Source organism: Peromyscus eremicus, chromosome 3 (genome assembly GCF_949786415.1).
Source record: "Peromyscus eremicus chromosome 3, PerEre_H2_v1, whole genome shotgun sequence".
Taxonomy (NCBI): domain Eukaryota; kingdom Metazoa; phylum Chordata; class Mammalia; order Rodentia; family Cricetidae; genus Peromyscus; species Peromyscus eremicus.
Window position 1 is genome coordinate 29,390,170 of NC_081418.1, and position 10,010 is coordinate 29,400,179.

A 10,010-nucleotide genomic window follows, 5' to 3' on the forward strand; every position below is an offset into this window, starting at 1 on the left:
GGGAAGGTGAGGAGAGGAAAGGTGGTCAAGAAGAGGACGGGAATGGGGAAGGAGATTTCACCAAATGTACCTGATTTGGGCATGTGTTGAAATTCATCAAAACAGACTACTACCCAGGCAGGAATGGTTAGTACTAAAGGTCTCTCTTTGGTTTCCCACTGAAAGAGTTAATAAAATTAATTATTTTATAAAGTGTTTCCTTTTCTTAGAAAATTATGGATAATGTGAGTATGATTTTTGTTGCTGTGGTGAATTGTTCCAACTTTACACAAATTGACAAAAGCATCATCATATATCCCACTGGTTGTGTTTAGTGGAATGGAGACATGTTAGCACAACCAGCAGAAAGCAAATGAACTGGCAATAGATTTTGGAGGTTAGAGAAAAGTGTAATATCTTATAGACAAAAGGAAAATTGACAGTTACTTCTCAAATTATGCACAGCTACCTTACTCTCTACTTCATTGTGCTCTGAAAGTTCTATCCCAAAGCAGAGCTCTCTAGGAGAACTGCTTTAATAGGAGATAATATGAGGAAGTTCAATATGAGGCAGGAGCTTATTGTTAGGATTTGTGCTTTGAAAGCCTGTCAAAAATGTGAAATTGAGACTTCGTAAGGAGGCAGAGAAAGGCCTCTTTTTATGATTTCCAGTCTCAGAGCTCCTGTGTTCAATGCAAGTTTGACCTCCTAAGAATAAATTCAAAGCTATCCTCAGGTACAAGAGTGGGCTTTAAGCCCATGAGATCCTTTATCCTTTACACTCAGTCAGGGCCCAGACCTCCACTCTCCACACTCGGCAATAGTTCTTATAGTTTACACAAACATAAAGAGACTTATTCAAAATCACAAGGGAAATGAGTAACAAACTAAAAATGCTGACCGTCTGACTTCCTAGTCACTGTGTTCCACCAACTCCACACCAGGCAACCACAGAGAAATCCCTGAATCATGTGTTTGCTTGAACAATTTGCTTAAGAGATAATGTATGAATGACTCTTTCTACACTGGAAAATGTCACAGCATATCTTCTTCAGTTCTCTCATGAGATGGGGTCTATCATATTCTCAGCAATGTGCTTTCTGATTGCCAACAATACAATACACCTCTTTTCAAAATATGCCCAAGAGATACCATTCATTGCATTTCATATATATTTATTTAATTTAATTTGAAAAAAATTTCATTCAATATATTCTGATCATAGTTCCCCCTGCCTTAACTCCTCCCAGATCCTCCCCACCTTCCTATCTCCCCACCTATCCAACTCCATGCCCTGTATTTCACTCTTTCCTTAGAAAACAAACCAACATATACACATTCACTCACACACACACACACACACACACACACACACAAACACACACACACACACACACACACACACAATACAGAATAAAAAAAGGGAAAAAGCTAAAAAAAAAACAAACACATACACAAAACCAATAAAAATACAAAATCAGAAACTATGATATACAAGCAAAATACCAGTATGACAAAAAAAAGCAATATAAGACAAAAGGTCTACAAAAATACCATTGAGCTTATTTTGTGTTGACCACATATTGCTTTGGCATAGGCCTACACTTAAGTGGTTTATAGGCCCAGTTAGATTTTGTCGGAAAGAACTAGCTTTTCCGTTGGAAGCAAATGTGAGTTGGAAAGACCTTCTGGGTTAGGGATGGGAGATCATGTCTACTTCCTCTTCTCGACACTGAGACCCTAATGGGTTAAAGCAGGCATAGGAAGCATTCTGTAAACAAAATTGCACAGCTAGCCACTCCAGTCATTTACCTTCTAATCTCTCCTCTAAATGGCTAGAGACAACAAGGTCATGAAGATACTGATACTGACGCATGATCAGATCAAGCTACACCTCTCATCAAATTCCTTCAAGTCTTAAAATAAACAGAACTTGTCAAGGTCTGTCTCCACCTTATCTGTCCACACTTCCTACATTCTACTCCTCACAATGGCCTCAAGCTCTAAAGGAAATTTTGTGCCGTATTTTGCATTTGCTACATTTTTGGTCTAAAGGTTTTTTTCCATTGTTTGTCTATTTAGAGAATAGCCAATTGTTTTTCAAGATACACTTCATCCTTCATATCTCTATGATCTTTTCACACCCTCAGACTCAGAGAATTCATCTACATTTCTAACACGTCTCTTTATATAATTGTGGGAATACCAGAATTGCCCATCAGCAGATACCACCACCATTCTAGAATCCAGTACATACAGCAGCAGGAGCATTCATTTATTTCTATACCTTCAACTAAATTGAATTTATAGAGATATTAATTTAGGTTAAATGGCATGGTGTCCCACTTCTTCAGAGGATGGTGTCATTGGTTAACACATTGAGCACACTCATCTACTGTTTCTTCCTACTCAGTTTAAGAGTAGATATGTTCAAGGCTTTCCAAACATTTTATAAGGAACTTTACACAAGAAATACTCAGAAGCTCATAAGTGATGGCTATTTTCATTTACAAAGGGGAGGGAGAGAGAGAGAGAGAGCAAGCGTGAGAGTGAGAGAGTGAGAGAGAGAGAGAGAGAGAGAGAGAGAGAGAGAGAGAGAGAGAGCAAGAGAGAGAGACTGATGCTTTAAAATTTGAGAATACTGAGAAAAATTCAAAAGATTTGAATGAGCTTCATAGAAAAAAAGATTCTTAATGTAGGTACAATTTCAATAGAAAGAACAAATTAACCTTTGTTGGAAAATTGCCTGCAAATTATAATTATAGAAGAAGAAAAGTGTTCTTCAAATTGGAGAGAAACATGTGAGAGGATGGTCAAAGGGCCAGATGGCTGTTCACTAAAATGTACTAAAGAGAAACCTAGAATTTTACCAACACTTAAAATCTGAGAGTTAAAATGCTACCTACCACAACTCTGCCGACTAGAGGTAGTTCAGTGGATTGGAGTGTGTTTGCATTGGCAAAGTCTCTAAGACAGAGTAGTTCAACCTTCCTAATGCTGTGAACCTTTAATACAGTTCTTCATGTGGTGGTGACCCCCAACCATAAAATTACTTTCATTGCTACTTCTTAACTGTAATTTTGCTACTGTTATGAATCATAATGTAAATATCTAATATGCAAGATATCTGACAGGCAACCCCTGTAAAAGGGTCACTCAACTCCCAAAGGTGCTTCGACCCACAGGTTGAGAACTTCTGCCCTAAAGGAACAGAAGAGGTGAACACCACCACATGCCTATAGACAATCGCCAATGTAGCAGGTCCTGATCTGTATCATTGTGTAAAGATGCTTAATAGAATAACTATTGCCAAGGGGCAGACAAAAAAACCAATATCTAATTATGTAGAAAGTCCTGGCTCACATTCTTGTTTGGGTCTAAGTACTAAGAAAACCAAATATTTATCCATGTGCACACAGTCTTCTAAGTATTAGAAACATGTTTGTGTAAGAAAGAAATATAGGAAGAAGAAGAAGGCAGGGTAGAAGCATCTGGTCCAGTGGAATTGAATAGAACATAAACATAATATCTTTATTGGGCAAGCTAAAGTATGTTTCAATCAATACAAGAGATGATTTAGAAAACACTTCAGTGTGACTCAGAAATGGACGTGAGAGCATGGAAATCCTAGAAGAAGTTCACCCCAAAGCCCCTTGAAGGCCTTTTGTTGCCTCACTGAGATCTAGTCTCAAAAATGTACATCAAGTGAAACTTCTACATCAAATTCTCACCTCCTCTTTCAAACTTGAAAAAAAATAAAAGAAAAAATTGCAACCTAATGGGTCTTTGGTGTTACTGGGCTCAGCCTCCTGTTTTCTCTTGGAGCAATTTTAAAAATCAGTAACAAGTGTTTACTATCCAAGATTTTTTCTTTGGACTATTCACCCATGTCGACCTGGAATTTGAACTCATGGCCATGCCACTTCTGCCACTCACGTGCAGGGATTGCAAGCGTTCACCACTGTGCTTAGCAGCCAATCTATTTTTAGCACTGGTCTCCTCAGGAAATTGCACAACCTTTTCACCTTTCCAATACTTGCCTTGCCCCAATTCTCTTAATTTCTAATATAAATTGCCTCCATTCTTACACTGCTCTTGTTCTAGTTTGAAACAGCCAGGGCTTTCCATGTCCCAAAGAATGCAGTTTCACGGAATGACAAGACCAGCTATCAATTGCATTCACAATGTGAGGTCAGCCAAATGCTGAGACATCTCCAAACACCTGCAACTCACCTTCACAGAGTCCTAGACTGTAACTCACAACTGCGCAAAGGCAAGTTTCGTAGACTCATTTCTTGTTCACTCTCTCACTCCTTTCTCTCCTACAAATCTGTTACCCAGTCTTCATTAGTTTTGCTGTTTCATAGGTGCCTCTGTCCTTCTTCCTGCTTTATGCCTTGAATTCCTCTGCTAGGTCATAAAAAGCACTACCTGGGAAACCTGAATAACAACGTATTTTACTCTCTACTGTTGCTTTGTTTGTTGCCAACAGATATCCATAGCAACGTGTCATTTGTAAACAGGGTGACAATAGGGATTTGTTGTTTGCGAACTTTGACATTTTTGATCGTCAACTCTGTGTTTCTTAATCTGATGCTGTCTTGGTTGTTTTTAACTGTAAGAGTTGATCTCCCTGAGAATTCTGCAATGTTGAGCTGATTTGAAGTAGTTTTAATTGTACATCGACAGACAAAAGATGAACCTACAGGATTTCCACATGTATTCCATCAGTATCCTCATGACACCACTTGAAGCAGCCAGCTTTCATCAGTGTATTCGAACCACTGTGTAAAGACACTTTGTTCTTTCAATCTCGGCTTTCCTTATTTTTCCTTTCTGACTATCCAAGCCACTGTTTTTAAAATCATTTTCTGTTTCCACTATGCAAATCACCACAATTCCTGAAAAGTGTACTTGTGCTAAAATTTGGCATTATATACAAACATCTTGCAAATATCTTGACTAGTTAGGATTAAATTCTCATTTCTAAGACATTAAAGTTGAGCTAACTTCTAAGAAACTTGTTTTGCTTTTTTTATTACTATTAAGAAATTTTTTATTCATTTTACATACCAACCACAAATTCCCCCCTGTTCCCTCTTCCTTCCCCACAGCCTTCTTCTCCAACCCACCCCCCTTCTTCTCCAACCCACCCCTCATTCCCACCTCCTACAAGTCAAGAGCTCCCATGGGGAGTCAGCAGAGCCTGGTACATTCAGTTGAGGCAGAGGAGAGGGGCTTGGACCTGCCTCAACTGAATGTTTTGCTTTTAACATCAATCTCAAGTTTCAGCTCAGCCAAATGGGCTCATATACTACACCACTCTACTGCTAAAAAGTAAAAAATAAAAAAATAAAAAAAAAAAGACTAGGAAGTAACAGTCAAACCCACGGAAGAGAGAATGTGAAGATTATATGTATTCCATTGAGTTCATATCTTTAAACGTTTCTTTAAACACTCGAGCGTAAACCTCAAGTTTGACCTATTTAAGGTTGCTTTCAACCAATCATGGGAAAGATTTAATTCAAACGCTACTTGAAAGTGTCTAGTTACAATCAGTGTCGGGTAAGATCCAAATGAAGCAGCCTTCTCTCATGATCTTGCTGAACTCTCCATTCCGTTTCAGCTTGCTTTGTTGACTCAGCCTCTGAAGACGGAAAAACCGTCAAGGGCATTGAAAGCTCTTTATCACTAAATGAAGTTTCTAGTAAATAAATTACCAATGAACTACTTAAGCAAAATTAAATATTACCTCAGGTTCATTGCTGTTCTCAAAATGTCTATTCCTAACGAAATACATGAGACAGCCTTGATAATTTGGAATAATCACAGAAACAAATATATGTGCATATTCATACATAACACTTCTATATTTATGTTTGTGCACATATAAACAACCCTAGGCCTAATGGTTAAGACCTTATAGTAACTATTATTTGTTCCCGTTTAAAATTTTTACTTTAAAAGTTATGAGTTCAGTATACTTGAAATCTAAACAAAATATTTAGATCTATATACATTCAACAAGAATAGCATAGCCTGAGCTATGGAATCCTTCCTGGTGTTATTTCTGCTATGAACAATACTTGTATATTCTTACCTTTAAAAACAAATAAAATAGACATTTCTAGAATGTAAACAGCAATTAACACTTACTCATAAAATAGCATACAGTGCAATAAAAATGTTAAATTATATTCCAATACAGTAAATATCTGAGAATATTAAACTGGAATAAGAAATTCCCTTGGTTATCATGAACTAAAACAGTGAATTCTACATTCTGATTAAAATAAGACATTAATAGCATTCCAGTTATATTTCATCCACATTATAGCAAATCATCGTTTGACTGTTCTAATATCCTGACAGCTGGTTATCACACAAGAAGAAGGCATAATTACAAGCGAGCTCCACATATCAAAGTAAAACAGGTATTGATTGAACTTGTCTTCATATTTGTTTAAAGTACAGAAAATTAACCTTCCAGTTTAGTTACATACCAGCAGTGATTGGATTCTAGCAGAGCCATCACCCTTACAAACAGCTTCAAATCACAGTCCCTCGGCCCATAACTTAAGCACAAAAGTCAAGGATCTGTTCACAAGTAATGAACACTTAGAAGGGCTTGGAATCCACTTAGTTGAGGAAGGAGAAAAGAGAAGTCACTCATTAGGGCATTTCCTGAACCCTGGTTGGAATTTCAGTTAAGGAAGAAGAAATGACACAGCAGTTTCAAGTCAAGGCGACTTCCTTTCTTTATCTGAAACCTGCTACTCATTTGAGAAAGAGCATTCCAGTCAAACTACTCTGCAGTGCTGTGGCTACAGCAAAAGCCTCAGTCCTCGATGCCATTATTGCCCCATAATGAACATTTTTCCCCAGAATTTACAGAGGCAGTGTGTGGTTGTTATCAGGGTGGACTAAGACTCTACAGTTATTGCGACACAGTCTGCCTTACAAGTAAGTAAGCTTCTTCAGAATGCTGACCTTCCCCACTTTCCAGTTAAGAATTGCACTTTGCCTTCAAATACTAATGGACTGAGTTTTGGCTTTAAGGCTTTTTTTCCCAAATGTAACATAATGCAAGTTTTGTTACATCTCAATTGCTCAAAAAAACTTCATGATAAATCTCGACCAAGAATAATTGATCTTCCCAAGTAGATTAGATAGAAATACAAAATTGAACTTCTGAGGTATATGTTTCTTCACTAAACAGGAAACAAAACAAGCAACACCCTTCCTCTTGACCCTCAGTATTGCTCTCAAATCACTTAGCACCTTTATTTATTTATTTACTTACTTACTTATTTACTTATTTATTTATTGTACTCAGTGACATTTAATTGATGTGAGGGGCTAAAATATCACAAATGATTCTAATAAGAATCCAGGTCAGGAGCAAGTAGGTTAGTCTAATATTCAAAACAAAACACAAATGTCTTCTATAAGGGAATTTGATACACTTTTTCTGTAAAGAACAAGATAATAAACATTGTGTGCTTTTCAGGGCACATACCATTTATGACTTCACAGCTCTATTACTGTAATGGCATATTTACACAATCCACAAATGGATGACCACAGTACATCTGTATTTCTTTGTCCCCATTTGAAAGCTCCAGAAAAGTTTGTGCTCACTGCCTGAGATTCCTCATTTTACATTGTCTTTTAAAATCTTCTGACCAGAAAACCTTAACTAGCCTCATCAATATTGCCAGTGGGAGTCATTTTTCAGTTCCAACTCCTTTTCTAAAACCAATAGCATATGTTTGATAAGCTTTTAATGTCTTCTTCCATTTGTTTCAGTGAACATCAATTGTATAGAATAATAGGACTCACCACCTTCATCATCATGCTTTTCCAGGGTACCACACTCAGAAATTCACCCATTGCTTCAGATGTTTAGGTGTCCTCTTCCATTTCCTTCTCTTTTCTCTGATTACTACAACTGAAATATCTGTAGGGCCCTCTTCCCTTCTGTAACTGCACTATTGACTTCCAACAAAACAGCTGCACTCTTGACCTCCAACAAAACCTCTGTCTGTTGGAAAAGAAGCTGGCATTCACTAAAATACAGGGTATTGCTGTGGTTCTGATCTCAAATGTTCTCCAAAGGCTCAGGGGCTGAAAACCTGGTCAGAGCTTGGCACTACTAGGAAATAGTGGAACATTTGAAGGCGCAGGATTTGGTGGAAGGCATTGGGCACTGGGGACATGCTTTGGAAGAGTTCTATGGGTCTCCAGTGGAGGTCCTTATGCTTTCTTCCTCGGGCTTTCAAGTGAGTAGATTCCTTCTGGCAGCCATTCTTCCCACAAGTCCCCTTCCAAGCCCCAAAGTGGTAAGGCAACTGACTATGAACTGAAACGTCCTAGAAATGTGATTCCAAATATATACTTTCCTTGGAACTTGGTATTTCTTCGGGTATTTGTTTCAAAGACAAAAAGGCATTATTTCTATGGAAGTAGAGGTCAAATATCAACCAAGCTACTATGACAGCTTAGGATAAGTCTTGTCACATAGGAGATAATATGAATTAAAAACAATTCATGGTTTTCTTTACATTAGCCTCCCCAGCAAAAGATGTATAGTACTTATTCATTTATTTATGATATTGTACAACGAAAAAACCAGATGACCTGCCATTTGGGTGGTTGAAAGGCCCAACTGTTTTTACCTTCCAAGAGTTCCAACCCAGTTGATTTTTAAGGATAAATCACTCAGGGCTTAAATTAATTCGTGACAATAAAATAATAAATTAGTAAGAAAATATGTGAATTAGCAAATGAAGTTGATGCTAGGATGAGATTATTTTCATTAGATCTGGCCTTTGGAAAGACAGAGAACAGTGAGATGAGAAACGAAAATGAAGGAGAGAGGATATGGTTTGCAGTGGCCATGAAGGCAAAGTTCAGTAAGAGATGGTGTTTAAGTCAAAAATATTAGCAACTCACACAGAAAAGTTTCTGGTTGTCATGTAACAGCTGGCATAATATTGTAAATGGATTCTAAAAGTATTTTTATTAAAAGCTTCTATGTTAGGCCTTCAAAAGTGGGAAAAACATATATTTTCTGTTATTTCAGTTATTAACTTCACTGAACTCTCAAAAGTAAAAGGTCATTGGACAAAACATCTTTTTAATAAGAGTTGATTTTGTTTATGGAATTTTGGTTATATTATGCCCATAGGGATACACTCGTGTGTGTGTGTGTGTGTGTGTGTGTGTGTGTGTGTGTGTGTGTGTGATACATATCTAGTAGTTACAGATAATAATTATTTTATTGAAAACATTTAATATTAACCATTGAACAGAACTAAAATCTCCTAAAAATTAAACCAAAGGAAAAGATAAATCTTACAACACAAAATCTAAAATCAGTATGATCACAGAAAACAAGCCGAAAATAAGATATAATATATAGAACTGTCCATTTTATGTTACTATTTAATAGAACCTATATTTAGAAAGATTAATATTATACATAAGAGCACAGTCAAAAAAATCATCCAAAAGTTTGGTTTCATTGCCACATTAGAGAAAGACAGAAGTTAGAAAGTTAAAAGCATTTTTATATATGTGTTAAGGCCAAATGTTGCTTGGATAACACTTTAAGAAAAACAGTAAATGACAAATCTAATATTAGGTCCAGTATGAATGAAACTATGGGTATAGTAAGTGAAATAGTTGTAAACATTTAAAATACCTTTAAAACTACACTAAAATTTTCTTGACCAAAATGAGGATGTTCTTAACTAGAAACTCTCCCTGTAGAACTGGACATGTTCCATGCATGGACATTACTATAGAATGACAGAAATGGGATGTTTTCACTTCTAAATACTTTTCATCCCTGTCAACAAAATCTGGAAAGATCAATCCATCGATTCCTCAACAATTTCGGCAGAAGTTAGTGCATTCGCTGCTGTTCCATCAATAGCAGTAAAAACACTCAAAATAATCAAATTACTTCCCAAAGTTTTCTGTCCCCAACAACTCAGTTTTCAGGAACAGAAGTCTCTAGAAACCCC

The 10,010-nt window shown here is 36.9% G+C and overlaps 1 protein-coding gene across 1 annotated transcript in view; it reads right to left on the reverse strand.

Moving 5' to 3' along the window:
- The window catches only part of Tfec (transcription factor EC), a 69,070-nt gene extending 62,487 nt beyond the window's left edge, over positions 1 to 6,583 (reverse strand). Inside the window, exon 1 of the mRNA XM_059256522.1 lies at positions 6,483 to 6,583. The gene's annotated coding sequence lies outside the window, so the exon portion shown is untranslated. The remainder of the gene's footprint in view (positions 1 to 6,482) is intronic.
- Positions 6,584 to 10,010: the final 3,427 nt, after the last annotated feature.